At 40.7% G+C, this 16,454-nt stretch overlaps 1 long non-coding RNA gene across 1 annotated transcript in view; it reads left to right on the forward strand.

Annotated features, from left to right (window-relative positions):
• The window catches only part of LOC116047621, a 118,998-nt gene extending 116,034 nt beyond the window's left edge, over positions 1-2,964 (forward strand). Inside the window, exon 5 of the long non-coding RNA XR_004104430.2 lies at positions 2,600-2,964. This is a non-coding gene — a long non-coding RNA (uncharacterized LOC116047621). The remainder of the gene's footprint in view (positions 1-2,599) is intronic.
• The last annotated feature ends 13,490 nt before the right edge of the window (positions 2,965-16,454 follow it).

The following is a 16,454-nucleotide window of genomic DNA, read 5'->3' on the forward strand; positions in this document are numbered from 1 at the left end:
GATTTTTATAGATTTTTAGTCCATTTTTTACTTTATTTATTATATATATTGTAATTTCACAGTGTAATATTCTTGTATGTTTTTGAAGCACTTTGTAAACATAATTTTGTTTTAAAAAGTGCTATCTAAATAAAGGATGTTGTTATTCATTATTAACATGTAAGTAGCACATTAATGTTGTAATATTTATATCTTGTTGGATATTACTGGAAAAATAGCAACAGCAATCTAATCCAGGCATCTCTATAATTGAGTTTTAAAGCAGTGAGAACGTTTGAACTTGTTAGTTTTCTAGAGTGTTTGTGAAACATGAGAGAATAAGGCAAGTCACTGTAGCTGAATTCTAAAAAAAAAAAAAAAAAAAAAAGGTTGGAATATTCTCACTGCACTATTCTTAAAAAAGGGAAGAGAAAAATAGACTTTCTTTATTTGTCGTGTGCACAAAAAAAAAAAAAAACAGAAGTAGTCATTGGCAATGGAAATCTTAAGCCTCAGGCACCAACAATGCTCATTAAATAACAAATGTAAAAATTCTGTGGGAGGGAATTCATAAATAAAATAGTGCAAGTTCAGATATAGGGCTCAAATATAACAAACTAATAAAGAATGAAAGAAGTAGTGTAAAGTAAAAGTACCTGGACACTTTACTTAAGTAGAATACTTTAGTAGATTAACTTCCTTTAAACCACCAAAAATGTATATATTTCTGCTGTCAGTAGATAATAATAGGTACTATAATCAGCTGGATGGTGTGTAATATGCTGTGAAAACACCTTCATTGACTCATTTCTACCACTAGATGGTAATAATGCAATGTCAGTTCACCGACAGAAACACTAAACTTTCACTTAGCCATAAATGATTCACATATATTCACATAGGTGATTAACATATTGATTAAAACTTGCATATATTGACAGCACCAACAGTTATGTTATCAATGTTGTGTTGTCAGTAGTAGTTGTAGCTATCATGGGTGTCTTTATTTAGTACTTATTGATCCATGTGTGGGACTTCCCAGGTCTAATAAAGGCATCCATTAAACATTTAACATGAATTCAGCATTCTTTTTCATCCTCTCTTTTCCCATTACACTACTAATGTTTTAGTCACTGACTGAAAATGTGTCCACACTGCAGTCTACATACATGTATGCAAGCAGAGCTCCTAGCTTTGCAGAAAAATGTATTTTCTCAGTCAGTTTTTGTCTCGAAACTCAGTGGGATTCTGAACAGAACAAAAAAACCACCATTCTGAACCCACCTTCCTCTATACCCAACATAGCCGTCAGATATTCTCTGCTGAACGCAATGCTTCCAAAAGAAGTGTCCTCATTCTGTGTTAATGATTGCGGTGGAGAGCTGCAACATTATGATTTAAAGATATTCAGCTGGGCACAGATCTGGTGACTGTGAAGGCCACAGAATTATGATTCACATCATTTCCGTACGCATCAACCCATTCAGTGACCCCTCCTGCCCTATATGGAAGTTTCTGCGTTTATTATGTTTCCCTCATTCAGTGTTTTTTCCCTTAATTTGTCACCCGTCTGTTCATATATTGCTTACTCTGCATCAAGTCAAAGTGTATAAATGTATTATGCGCACACATCATGAGCAGTATAGCTAGGTAGATGACCCTTTATCCCTGACAACTTCAAGATCAATGTCACATTCCTCCCAACAATCAGAAACTGCAAAATGAGTTGACCCCTTGGGTTTTGACTTTTAAGGGAAGACTTAGTAACAAGTCAGAATTGCTAGCAACATGTGCAACACATTCTCATGAATGGGTGCGTATGATATCTTACGAAAACATATGCACAACAATTTGTGTGTTATTCTATCACATGCCAGTTAAGTTTAGAGGTAATTACAGTTAAATTTAGCCGTGAAAAGGTTACTGTGAGCCTGGTTCACGTCACCGTGAGGTGCCGGTTGTTTCAGAGGCTGATGCAGTTGAGTTTAGCCGACAAAAGGTGCAGGGCCACCGTGAGATGACGGTTCTTTCAGTGGCCGTTACAGTTAAGTTTAGCGGACAAAAGGTAGCTTTCCTGCGGCGGCGATAGATAAAGATGCCAAAAAAACCACAGCAATATGAATTGCAATTGATTGCGCTTTCATTCAATTTTTTTGTCCAAATAATTTAAACTGAATTGAGGATTGCATTGAAATTGTCAAATGCAAAATGCATATTCAAATTGAATTGACAATTGCAAAAGACATTGACATTTGAATGAAGAGGCCAAAAAACATCCATAAAGTTTAGGCACCAATACGACTAGATAGATAGTTTAGAAAAAATACTGTGGTTTGGATTAAAACACTGGTGCCATTAAGTAGTACTCCCGTGACACCAACACACCTTTCCTGGGTGAAAGTCTTGTGTTTTCCCCGGGACATTTAACTCCTCTCCCCCGCTTAAACATACATTTTAGAAAAGACTGTGACATAAATTACTATTGTTTTTCCTCCTGTGCTTTATATGTATCAACCAACAACCTTACCAACAAATTACCTTAACGCTACTTTCATTTTTTTTCTAGAGTAGGAGTCAGGTCCCGCTTTACTTTATTCTATGCTTCACTTTGCACCTGAAGATTGGCTTCCTATCCTCTGTGATGTCTGCCTGCGGAGCTTCCTGTCGCCAAAACGTGAGCAAATCCTTTCTCGGCTGGCTTCTTCACCATCATAGCTTTTCTGTGACAGGGGCCTCAGAGAGGCCCTGAGCTGACACATTTGTCCTCCCAGCTCTAGTCCCCTCTGACAAGGTATAAATCGGAGTCTAAACACACAAGCAGGAGGCTCGATGACAGTCTCCATGATCAATTTGCCACAAATTAGATACAGCAATGGTTCATTTCTCCACATAAATAGCTGCATCTACAGGGACTATTTTGGAAATCTGTGCCTGCTCTCTGCTCCATCCCTGGCTGCTTTCCTCTATTAATCTTATCAGAGCACAGATAGACTTTCTCTTTTGTTTTTTCTACACACAACACTGCCTAGTTTATTACTAAAAAAACAAAGAGATTATTCTGTTCCACGTTATTATTTTTTGTTCTTTCCTGACATACTTCCTGTACTTCCCAATCTCAGTTTAGCATACTCTACCGAGGGTTCAACATTTAGAATTCTCTGCCTTTTACATTTTTTTCATTTGTCTTCACAGTAATTTAAAAGAGCCCTGAAATGACTTCTTTTAACCAACCAGTATTTTCCATAAGGACTGCCTATATAACCAACCAATATTTTCTATATGACTGCCTATATAACCAACCAATATTTTCCATAAGAACTGCCTATATAACCAACCAATATTTTCTATATGACTGCCTATATAACCAACCAATATTTTCCATAAGGACTGCCTTTTACATTCTTTTCATTTGTCTTCACAGCTATTTAAAAGAGCCCTGAAATTACTTCTTTTAACCAACCAATATTTTCCATAAGGACTGCCTATATAACCAACCAATATTTTTCATATGATTGCCTATATAACAAACAGTTATTTTCCATGACCTGCATAACCAACTAATATTTTCCTTGTCAAACTAGTTCAAAGAAACAAAGACAAAGAAACAAAACAAAATACATCTTTGCCATTTATATAAATTTGTGGTCAGACGTTCTTTAAAGGGCTGAATGCTAATAAAATGTTGGCAAGAAGATTATTTTATTTGATGATAGTTAATCAACTTTGATATATTGTGTTTTGGTGTCTTCAAACTTAAATAATGGGCCCGTTTCAGGAAGAAGGTTTAACAAACTCTGAGTCTAACCCTGATCTCTGAGTTGATTTACCCTGAGATGGGAAACTCTGAGTTTTCAGTTCCAGAACAGCTGATTCGAGTTGGTTCAATCAACTCAGAGTAGGTTCACTCAGAGTTAGGCGCATGCACCACCAAAATAAAAAGGCAGCATGAATGGAGCCATGATACTACGATTCACCATGGTAACAACCACAAACAAATCGGTCTGCATACTTTACCCCTCTGGAACTGGAACTAGGCCTACTCATGCGCACATACAGCGAGTTTGAATATATATTTTGTTAAAAATAGCAAGTTGCTGCTGCAAAATAGCGAGAATAGGTGTGGGAGAAAATTGCTGCTCGAGTCAATGCATAAGCATTGACAGTGTATTAATTTCATATTTAATCACGGGTAACCTATAATATTACTGGTGAAAACTGGAATGGTATTACACCTATAATTTCATTTAGGTGCAATCCTGCGGGCGAAAAAGTAGCTACTACTAATCCCATTTTGAGGCTGCAGCACCATGTCATCCATTTAATTCTTTTTAATGGCTCTCACTGATTTGTGTCCAGGGAACACTACAAAAACGTTTAAAAAACATTTCAGAGCGAGGCACACCACTACAGTGGCTTTATATGCTCCGCATCAACCAATGTTGTAAAGAAAACTGCCGTTTGCAAAAAACATAATGCGACACAAATAATGGGCTGGGATGTAAGAGCATGTCCACGATGGTGGATGTTAGTGACATGAGGACGGATAAGGTAGCATCTACATACCTGATCAACTGTGAAGAAAAACGATACCTCTCAAATAGGTAGTTATCTGGAAATTAAAATGCGTCGGGGCCTTAATATCATCTCCTGACGTATGTTTAACTCTCTGCGATGTAATACAGCTTCTTCATCAACGGGATCGTCGACACAAGGAAATGCCATGTTCGGGACAAAAACGTTTTCTAATCTGCCTAACATAGTTAATAAACTAACACATTTTTTTTATTCATGCAGATGACAACACTGCGCTAAAATGTACCTGACACAGACTGAATGAATGAATTGCTGAATGAGGAAATGAAAGAGCGCTGTGTCAGAGGGAGGAGACTGAGAGAAACTCGAGTTTTCTTGAAGAAAACCTGCTCTCGACCAGGTTAGGTTCACAGACTCAGTGACCATAGTAACTGACTCTGAGGTTAAGTTACCTCTCTTTCTGAAACAGAAAACTCAGCGTTTCCCTCATCTCAGTGTTAACAAACTCAGAGTTTTCACTGAACCTGCTTTCTGAAACGGACCCAATAACTCAATAGAGTATAGACCTCTGCCATGTTTGGTCTGATTGTGTCTTTAAATGGAAAATAAGGTTTAAAAAAAAAAAAAAATAAGGTCATAAGGTTACTAAAGCGGTTTTCTTCCTTTACATGGATATGAACTCAACATTTCTTGTAAGTTCAGCCTTTAATGACCAAAGTATGTGGGTCAAAGCTGAGCAGACAGAAGAAAAGACAGATGTAGGTTGAAATATATTATTTTGTTGACATTAAAGTATCTGTCACACTGTGACTGCCTTATTATTCAGTGTGTGTGTGGGTGTGTGTCTGTGTAAGTGTAGGTTTATATATGTATGATGGTTTATATATGTATGATATATATCTATAATGATCAAGATGGCGCCGCAGAATGGCGAAACGGTGTGTTGGTGCGCTCTGTTTTGTTTTGTTTTGTGTTTTAACTTTGTTTCTTGCGATGGTACCCGGATCTCATTCACAAGTGAAGAGCTCGTGAACTTCAGGGGAGCAACACCATCAGACTTATTTCCCACTTTTCTTCTCCCTTCACTTGAAATTTTGGACATTCTGGTCAAAGGTGCGCTCACCTTTGCTCACGCAGCGAAACGCTGGAGGAGAGGGAAACGGGCCGGTGCGCTGGTGCGTCTCCGCCAGCAAGGATCACGCACACCGTTACCTGGAATATTCCTCTCTAACGTGCGCTCTCTGCCCAACAAAGTGGAGGAATTACAACTGCTGTTGGGGGGAAACAGGGACTTTTCTTCATCTGCTGTTTTGTGCTTCACGGAGACGGAGTCCGGTATTAATATACCGGACTCTGCGCTGCAGCTGGCAGGCTTCCAGCTTTTCAGAGCGGACAGAGACACGGACCTCTCCGGCAAAACTAAAGGTGGAGGAATCTGTTTCTACATCAACAGCGGTTGGTGCAACGACGTGACAGTGATCCAGCAGCATTGTTCTCCTGACCTGGAGTATTTCATCATAAACTATAAGCCTTTTTATTCACCCCGTGAGTTCCATTCATTCATTCTGGTCGGTGTTTACATCTCACCGCAGGCCAACGTGCAGGACGCGCAGCGCATGCTTGCCGACCAGATACTGTGTGTGGAGCAGACCAACCCGGACTCCCTAGTTATTGTCCTTGGTGACTTTAATAAAAGGAACCTCACTCATGAACTCCCTAAATATAGACAACATATTAAACCAGAGAGGAGAACATTCTGGATCACTGTTACACCACAGTCAGGGATGCTTATCACGCCGTCCCCCGTGCTGCACTGGGGCACTCTGACCACGTCATGGTTCACCTGATCCCCGCCTACAGGCAGAAACTAAAGCTCTGCAAACCTGTAGCGAGGACATCAAGGATGTGGACCAGTGAGGCTGTGGAGGATCTCCAGTCGTGTTTGGACTCCACTGACTGGGATGTGTTCAGGACTGCTACCAACAGTCTGGATGAGTACACAGAGGCTGTGACGTCATACATCAGCTTCTGTGAGGACTGCTGTGTTCCATCAAGCACCAGGGTGAGTTACAACAATGACAAACCCTGGTTCACAGCCAAACTCAGAAGGTTAAGGCTGACTAAGGAAGACTCGTTCAGGAATGGAGACAAAGACAGATTTAAAGAGTCAAAGTACAAATTTAGCAAGGCAGTGAAGGAGGCTAAACATCGGTACTCTGAGAAGCTCCAACGCCAGTTCTCAGCTAACGACTCTGCGACTGTCTGGAAAGGACTTAGGCAGATCACCAACTACAAGCCTAAAACCCCCCACTCCTTCAATGACCGACACCTAGCCAACGACCTGAATGAATTCTACTGTCGATTTGAAAGACAAAAGGACAGTCCTGACACCATCCCCCACGACACCTCCCTACAGCTACAGCCACTGTGCATCACCTCCACCTCCCCCACCTCAACAGGGTCGTGGCCCCACCCACCAATGCCCTCCTTAAAGGTCCCCTCCACCTCCACCCCCCCTCCCACCTCAGTGACAACTCTCTCCATTCACGAGAGGGACATCAACAGACTCTTTAGGAGACAGAATCCCAGGAAAGCTGCTGGACCGGATGCTGTCTCCCCATCCAGCTTGAAGCACTGCGCTGATCAGCCTTCTCCAGTGTTCACAGACATTTTTAACACCTCACTGGAGACATGTCACGTGCCAGCCTGCTTCAAGACCTCAACCATAATCCCTGTCCCCAAGAAGCCAAGGACCACAAGACTTAATGACTTCAGACCCGTCGCCCTGACCTCTGTGGTTATGAAGTCCTTTGAGCGCCTTGTGCTTTCACACCTCAAAGCCATCACCGACCCCCTCCTGGACCCCCTGCAGTTTGCCTACAGAGCCAATAGGTCTGTAGATGATGCAGTCAATTTGGCCCTCCACTACATCCTCCGGCACCTGAACTCTGCAGGAACCTACGCCAGGATCCTGTTCGTGGACTTCAGCTCTGCCTTCAACACCATCATCCCGGCTCTGCTTCAGGAGAAGCTCTCCCAGCTAGGCGTGCCTGACTCCACCTGCAGGTGGATCACTGACTTCCTGTCTGACAGGAAGCAGCATGTGAAGCTGGGGAAACACGTCTCCGACTCACAGACCATCAGCACCGGATCCCCCCAGGGCTGCGTTCTTTCTCCTCTCCTCTTCTCCCTGTACACCAACAGCTGCACCTCCAGTCACCAGTCCGTCAAGCTTCTGAAGTTTGCGGACGACACCTCCCTCATCGGACTCATCTCTGATGGAGACGAGTCCGCCTACAGGTGGGAGGCTGACCACCTGGTGACCTGGTGCAACCAAAACAATCTAGAGCTCAACGCTCTAAAGACAGTGGAGATGGTTGTGGACTTCGGAAAGAACCCAGCCCCACCTGCCCCCATCACCCTCTGTGGCTCCACAATTGACACTGTGGAGTCTTTCCGCTTCCTGGGAACTACCATCTCCCAGGACCTCAAGTAGGAGCTGAACATCAGCTCCCTCGTCAAGAAAGCACAACAGAGGATGTACTTCCTGCGGCAGCTGAAGAAATTCAACCTGCCAAAGACAATGATGGTGCACTTCTACACAGCCATCATTGAGTCCATCCTCACATCCTCCATCACCATCTGGTACACTGCTGCCACTGCCAAGGACAAGGGCAGGCTGCAGCGTGTCATTCGGTCAGCTGAGAAGGTGATTGGCTGCAATCTGCCGCCGCTCCAGGACCTATACGCCACCAGGACTCTGAAGCGTGCTGGAAAGATTGTGGCTGACCCCTCCCACCCCGGACACAAGCTCTTTGAGCCACTCCCCTCTGGCAGGAGGCTGAGGTCCATCAGGACCAAAACCTCACGCCACATAAACAGTTTTTTCCCCTCCGCCACTAGCCTTCTAAACAAGGCCCGGAAACCACCCTGACTCTCTCCACACCCCACCTCTGGCTCTACATGCCACTGTACTTACTCTGCTGTAGCGTTCCTTTTTACTACTGTTTAACTTATTTTACTATTTATTTAAATTTATTTTATCGTTATTAATACATACTGTGTGTATATGTTTATACTTATATTCTTTTATCCTTCTTATATTTGTATGTGTGACATGCTCCAACAACACCATGACAAATTCCTCGTATGTGCCCATAATGGGACACAGAAAATAATTTGAGGGAACTAGGGGTAAAGGAATTCATGTAACATTACAAAGCATGAATGAGAGGCACAGGTCAGGCTACTGTTAGCTTTTCTAAGGGACAAGGTTTTTTTTTTAATAGGATATGATGGAAAAACAGGAATAGGGTGCTAGAGTTGCTAACATGGATAGTATGGAGGATAAAATGTAGTTTATGGTGTGTAAATGTTTGTGTGTTCTTTTTTTATAGTATTTTGAAGGGATTTAGATTGTAAGTAATTGTAAATCCCTTCAAAATAAAATAAAATGGGAAAAAAGAACAAACAAAAGTTTTGTAATTTCGCCACCAGTGGTAACAATGTTTTGGCCAACTTGTACATCCTAAATTGCAGTGGTGGAGGAAGTATTCAGATCCTTTACTTAAGTAAAAGTATACCACACTGTAAAAATACTCTTACAACTAAAAGTCCTGCATTGACAATGTTAAGTAAAAGTATGTAAGTATCATCAGGAAAATGTACTTAAAGTATAAAAAATGTACTCAATGCAGAAAATCCTCAGAATTTAGAAACTGGAAACGATCAAAACAGTTCTGTCAATCAACTGTTTAATCAGCTAATTATATATATATATATATATATATATATATATATATATATATATATATATATATATATATATATACAGTGAGGAAAATAAGTATTTGAACACCCTGCTATTTTGCAAGTTCTCCCACTTAGAAATCATGGACCCCATACAATCAGTAAGAATCCAACTACTAACATGGCCAAGACCAAAGAGCTGTCCAAAGACACTAAAGACAAAATTGTACACCTCCACAAGGCTGGAAAGGGCTATGGGGAAATTGCCAAGCAACTTGGTGAAAAAAGGTCCACTGTTGGAGCAATCATTAGAAAATGGAAGAAGCTAAACATGACTGTCAATCTCCCTCGGACTGGGGCTCCATGCAAGATCTCACCTCGTGGGGTCTCAATGATCCTAAGAAAGGTGAGAAATCAGCCCAGAACTACACGGGAGGAGCTGGTCAATGACCTGAAAAGAGCTGGGACCACCGTTTCCAAGGTTACTGTTGGTAATACACTAAGACGTCATGGTTTGAAATCATGCATGGCACAGAAGGTTCCCCTGCTTAAACCAGCACATGTCAAGGCCCGTCTTAAGTTTGCCAATGACCATTTGGATGATCCAGAGGAGTCATGGGAGAAAGTCATGTGGTCAGATGAGACCAAAATAGAACTTTTTGGTCATAATTCCACTAACCGTGTTTGGAGGAAGAAGAATGATGAGTACCATCCCAAGAACACCATCCCTACTGTGAAGCATGGGGGTGGTAGCATCATGCTTTGGGGGTGTTTTTCTGCACATAGGACAGGGCGACTGCACTGTATTAAGGAGAGGATGACCGGGGCCATGTATTGCGAGATTTTGGGGAACAATCTCCTTCCCTCTGTTAGAGCATTGAAGATGGGTCGAGGCTGGGTCTTCCAACATGACAATGACCTGAAGCACACAGCCAGGATAACCAAGGAGTGGCTCTGTAAGAAGCATATCAAGGTTCTGGCGTGGCCTAGCCAGTCTCCAGACCTAAACCCAATAGAGAATCTTTGGAGGGAGCTCAAATTCCGTGTTTCTCAGCGACAGCCCAGAAACCTGACTGATCTAGAGAAGATCTGTGTGGAGGAGTGGGCCAAAATCCTTCCTGCAGTGTGTGCAAACCTGGTGAAAAACTACAGGAAACGTTTGACCTCTGTAATTGCAAACAAAGGCTACTGTACCAAATATTAACATTGATTTTCTCAGGTGTTCAAATACTTATTTGCAGCTGTATCATACAAATAAATAGTTAAAAAATCATACATTGTGATTTCTGGTTTTTTCTTTTTTAGATTATGTCTCTCACAGTGGACATGCTCCTACGATGACAATTTCAGACCCCTCCATGATTTCTAAGTGGGAGAACTTGCAAAATGGCAGGGTGTTCAAATACATATTTTCCTCACTGTATATATATATATATATATATATATATATATATAGAGAGATAGATAGATAGATAGATAGATAGATAGATAGTTGGGTAGTTTAATTTATAGTAAAACATCGCATTTTATTAACTACATGTGTTTTGTGTGAAAAATCTTAATTTGTAAAGTAACTAGTAACTAAAGATGTCAGATTAATGTAATAAAAAGTACATTTCTCTCTGAAATGTAGCAGAGTAGAAGTAGAAAGTGGCATGAAGTAACTCAAGTAAAGTACAAGTACTTCAAATTTGTACTTAAGTACAGTACTTGAGTAAATGTACTTAGTTACATTCCACCGCTGCTAAAGTTCTAGTACTTCTAACCACTTGTGTGGTTTTCCTTTTTGCTCACTGTGCTGGTTTCAACCAGGCTACCTTTGCCAGGCAGCCTCACCCCTCCAGCCACGCTCCATAACCCTAACTCCACCGCTCCATTCCTCTTCCTCACCTGCCAACTCCAGAATCCATCCTACCTCCACACCAACATGCAATATTCCGGTTAGTAAATGAACTCAATTTTTGATACACCTTACAATGTGTCCGCTCCTGGGTCTTGTCTACAACTGAAACGTAACAGTATTGGTATCAGTGTCAGTTTTACAAAAAAAAAAACATAAATGTTAAATGTCACCCTGTTAGGCCTGTCAATTATTTAATTATTGTCTAATCGCAATTTTTTTTTTAAAGTAATCACTGTTTCTTTGTTTAGCCGCAATGAATTGCTAACATTAGCTTAGGTTCCAAGGGGTATGACTGTTGATGGTTAATTGTCAATTGTATGTTCAGTTAAGAAAAAATACAATGTTTTATGATAATAAAGAGGCGTAGGCGTGGTTTACTTAATGTAACATAATATAACACATATATCACATACAATCTGTGTACCAGTGTTATTACATTATCTGGGTTAGAGCCCTGCGCCGGACTGTTTTCTTCATCCCGCTCCCGCCGAATTTCTGACCATTACCGCCCGCACCCGCTGTGTGTTACACTCCTGCAATGTGTACGTCCACTCCCGCCCGCACCCGCAAAACTCTGAGAATTTATGCCCACACAATAATAGAAATGCATTGATTTTGTGTCTTCTCCCGTCCCGCATGCTTGTGCTCGCCCCTCGACATGTCTGGATACAGTGGTTGGATGAGGTAAAACATCTCTTACATCAAATTTGCCATCTTTAGCAGCAACATTAACAAAGTGTTGCAATATGTCAACAAAGCCTTTCCCAGCGACAAAGCCATATGGCCGTATGTCTAGACAGCACACGTCCACACATTTCTCAATAGTTTCTTGTTTAATGTGTGTAGGGAGATGTTGTTTATCCTTGAAAAGTAACTTACTTTGACCGGGGAGAACAGAGCAGGTGTGTCGCCTCAACCCAGAGGTGCCGGATTTGTGTCCGTTGTAGACTAGTATTTTTTCACATTTGTCACAACGAACAAAGTCCAGTTTGTTTCCATCTTTGTCACAAACAATTGACAAACTTCTCCAAATGTCAGATTTTAAATTTGACTGAAAGAGACAATGATATTGGTAATAACAATTATTTCTGAGACAATTAATTGTACAGTCAAATTTGGAATTGTTACAGCTCTACACCCAGTGCTATAAAAGCCATTAAAGTAATACAAGGTTGTATTGATACCTTGTTGTACAAAAATTACTTTCTCAACTTTTAACAATACCAGAAGTATACTGTTGGGCTGTGTCTTAAAATATTTACTATGACAAATTTTCTGGTAATTGGTCTAAGCCATTTTGGAAGTGACCACAGGCTGCCAGGTGGCGTCTGCAGCTGCTGGAACGGATTAAATGTTAGACTTTGCAGCTGTGCTCGCTTTCAAAATGCCAGAGATGGACCAGAGGCAACAAACTGATGTGAGGGTGTAAGACAGGAAACAAAGTGATAGACAATGTCGCACAGTGAACAAGTCCTTGCCCGGAGAGACAGGTGCATGACTTTCCATTAATAATGATAACATCAGCAAGAAGTTTTGAGGTGTGTGACATGCCATGGAATATTATTGAAAGATAATAAAGACTGACTAAGGAAAAGTTAACAAAGTCCGAAAGAATGCCATTCATTGTGTTACTCTATGTAGGGGAGACACTGCAGGACATCATATCAGGACTCTCCAACTGCACCAACGTTAAAGCAGAATTCTTTTTAAAAGTTTCTAATAGTTCAATGAAAATACCTGGGACTGGATAGCTAGTGGATTGTATTTAATTCAAGTCAAAAGTAAGAGAACTGGTACTTTAGCTTGTGTTAATTGTTGTGAATTGAGACTAGGTATACTGGAAGGCATATTGAATATTGGCATTTTTCTGATAAATTTGGCTTTAATTAGTTATTTAATGCTATAAAAACGGGGTGAAACGTCATGATTGACAGCTGTGCACTGGAACACATTTTTATCCGTAGACATGGTGGCGAATCTCGGACAGCTTCAGAGGCAATTGAACTGTCAGACAGGTGCGAGGCAAATTCAAACAGGAGAACCAATCGAAAGCATCAGAATAGCAATTAACTTTAATAAACGGCTGTGGCTGGAAATGGCAAAAGAAGACATTGTGCAAATGAAGAACATGCAAAACAACAAAATGAATATTATTTAACAAATAGCCTAGGTTTTTACAGAAAATATTCAGATGCAACCACCAATGTAGTCTCGCATTGCCGGACCTTCCTTCACAGCGCTGCGGAGGAGGGTCTGGCTAGCCCACACAGCATTCTGGGATGGGAGAAAAACATGCTCTGGTTTATTGTCATTTCTTTAAACCAATCACAATCGTCTTGGTGGAACATCGTCTTGGTTCAAAAGTTGTTTTAGTCGTGCAACAGAAAACTCAGATTGGACAGATAGTCTAGCTAGCTGTCTGGATTTACCCTGCAGAGATCTGAGGAGCAGTTAACCATAGTCCTCAGAAATCCACCGGAGTTTAGAACGCCAACACAAAGAAAGAGGAAGGTAACGGACATCCAGCCGAAAACATACGAAGGAATTTCTGGCGGCACCAGAAGTAGAATGCCGCGGATATAGACTACCCCCAATGTAATAATGACCATTTTCATTGGTAACTGTAATTTAATTAAACTTTTTTTTCCCCAGTAACTGTAATGGATTAGTTACCGTTTATTTTGTAATTAAATGTTACATGTAACTAGTTACTCCCCAACACTGGTTGGTGTTGTGCATTGGACAGCCCAAGATGATGGTATGAGTGCAGAGCTGGGGCCTGTTTCACAAAAGCAGAATATATAAATCCAGGATAACTGATAAAGCGAGGCTTGACCTAGTCTAATCTGTGCATCCTGGCTTGGTGCGTTTCACGAAGGCCAAGCCAGGCTGAGGAGGAGCGACTAGGTTGAGCCAGGCTGAAGTAATTCAGATAGATGCGCGTCCACGGCTTTCCTCAAAAGACCGCGAGGTCGATCACAGATTTACTGATGCCAAAATGGAGAATACGCATTGTTCATACTTTATACAGAGTGAGCAGCAGCTTCTTGTGGAAGTATGATGACGTGAAACACATTATTTGCCTAAAAAGAAAAGAAACACGGCCGCTGTAAAGAAACAGCGAGAGAAAGCGTAGCAGACGATCACGGACCGACTGAATGCGTAAGCAGCCTAAACATATACATTAACTGACCACTGCTCTGAACTGAAACCGTCATAATCATTCCATTCAAGGATTAGGCTACTAATCATTTGCACAAATTAACAGTTGTACTCTTTGCCTTAAAAGTAAGCAGAAGATAATGTTACTTAGGAAATTTACCATGAAGATCAATTTTCTACAACGCTAGAGTATGATGCGTAAATATCTCTTTCACTCTGTTCCTCCCTCTCTCTCATGGGCTAAAATATGAATTTCCTAAGTCATATTAACTTCCACTGCTCGCTTGTAATGCAAAGTGTACAACTGTTCGTTTTTGCAAATGACAGTGACTCATTGAATGGTTTCAGTTAAGAGCAGTAGTTCATCAATGTATATTTTTAGACTATCATTCAGTCGGTCCGCTATTATCAGCCATGCTTTTTCTCGTGTTTTTTTTTAATTTTTTTTTATAGAGGACGAGTTTCCTTCTCTACATATTATATGCCTTGCTCCCTTGTGGACATAGAAAATAAAGACACTGAAGAAATTGGACTCTAAAATCTAGAAACTATAAAGATAATTAAGTGATAAATTCCATGCACACTGTAAACATGAATGGAACAGAGTATATTCATCAGTTATTTCCCCCCCCAGCAAAACATAAGGTCAAAAACCATTGAGGTGTCCTCTCCCTGTTGTTACATGAATGTACAGTAGCCTACATCACTAGATAGTTACTGGTCCAGTGAACTAAGACTTTTGGGAGGATTGTACAATTAGGATATGTTCTTTAAATTGTACAATCCTCCCAAATTATAGTCCCAGTTTACGGGACAACACAAATTGTGTGCTAAGAATGCCAAATACAATGCACATGGAAGTGGAACAAACATGATCCTTATTGTTAAAGAATTGAAAAAAATGAATCAACTAAAATAATTCAAGGTGCATTGGTCCACTATAGAAATGTACAGCATTGTATGTATTGCCCTTAGTAACAGATTTCATTTAAAACACATTTGAAATGTTATCAGCCTTTTCTAATTATCTCAACAACTGTCATAATATATTCATCAAACTTCTAACAACAATATGAACAGCAGTCTGCATACAGCAATATAACAGTAACAATGACTGTCACATGAATAATTATTTAAAAAAAATAATGGTCACAACTTTAAATAATAACAGTACTTAAATGAACAGCAATATGCACTTGTTGTATTTTAATCCAGGCTGATAACAATAGGGTAAAACCACTGCTGGGTGATCAGAAAAGGCTCCAGGATTAATAAATCCTGGCTGTTAGCCTGGTCGGGAGCAGGCTAGCTGCACAGAATAAATCTCCATGGTGATTTATGTGCCTCCACTTTCGTGAAACCGAGTCAAGGCTTAAATCATCCAGGATAACGGGGAAATCCCGGCTTAATCCCTTATCTTGGTTTTGTGAAACAGGCCCCTGGTCATGTGAGGGTTAAAAACATCATTCATTGACAACATACAATATAGTATCCATGTTTAAATGTTCCCTGTGAAGTTTTTGACCTCTAGTAGTGCTATGGAACTGTTCTAAAAGTGTCCACACACACACACACACACACAGACACACCCAAGGATGCCGCACATGCATGCGGGTAACAAGATATACATTCCTCAAGATAGTTTTTACACTATTCCATACATTTGTTTATTCATACAGGTGGCAAGAAACGCAGCAACGGACAAACAAAAACAAGTAGAAGAAAGAGTCAAAATGTCTGTTCTCTCGGTGCGCGACCTTCCCGTTTCTAGCCATTAGCAAAGTCAGCAAACATCATGTTTTGCACAGTTTGTCGGGCAGACTTTTGCGTTAAACGCAGCGGGAAAAATGACATCAGCAAACTTGCTAATTATAGCAAATTTGGATGTCTCTGCCCTGCAGAACGTAGAGAATTCAGCACACAAACTTCATTATAGAAACTCCAAATGTGGGCAAAGTTGCACTGGGCTTCAAAGGAGCTTTATGTATTAAGATTTACCCAGCATGAGACATCAAACCCATCCCCCAAAGGCTAAACAAGATGCTTGTTGGTTGTTTGTTAAACATTTTTTATTTATTTATTTTTTTATCCCAGAAGAGTTTAATGCTAAATCTTTTACACACTGTAT

This window comes from Sander lucioperca, chromosome 8 (genome assembly GCF_008315115.2).
Source record: "Sander lucioperca isolate FBNREF2018 chromosome 8, SLUC_FBN_1.2, whole genome shotgun sequence".
In the NCBI taxonomy this organism is placed as follows: domain Eukaryota; kingdom Metazoa; phylum Chordata; class Actinopteri; order Perciformes; family Percidae; genus Sander; species Sander lucioperca.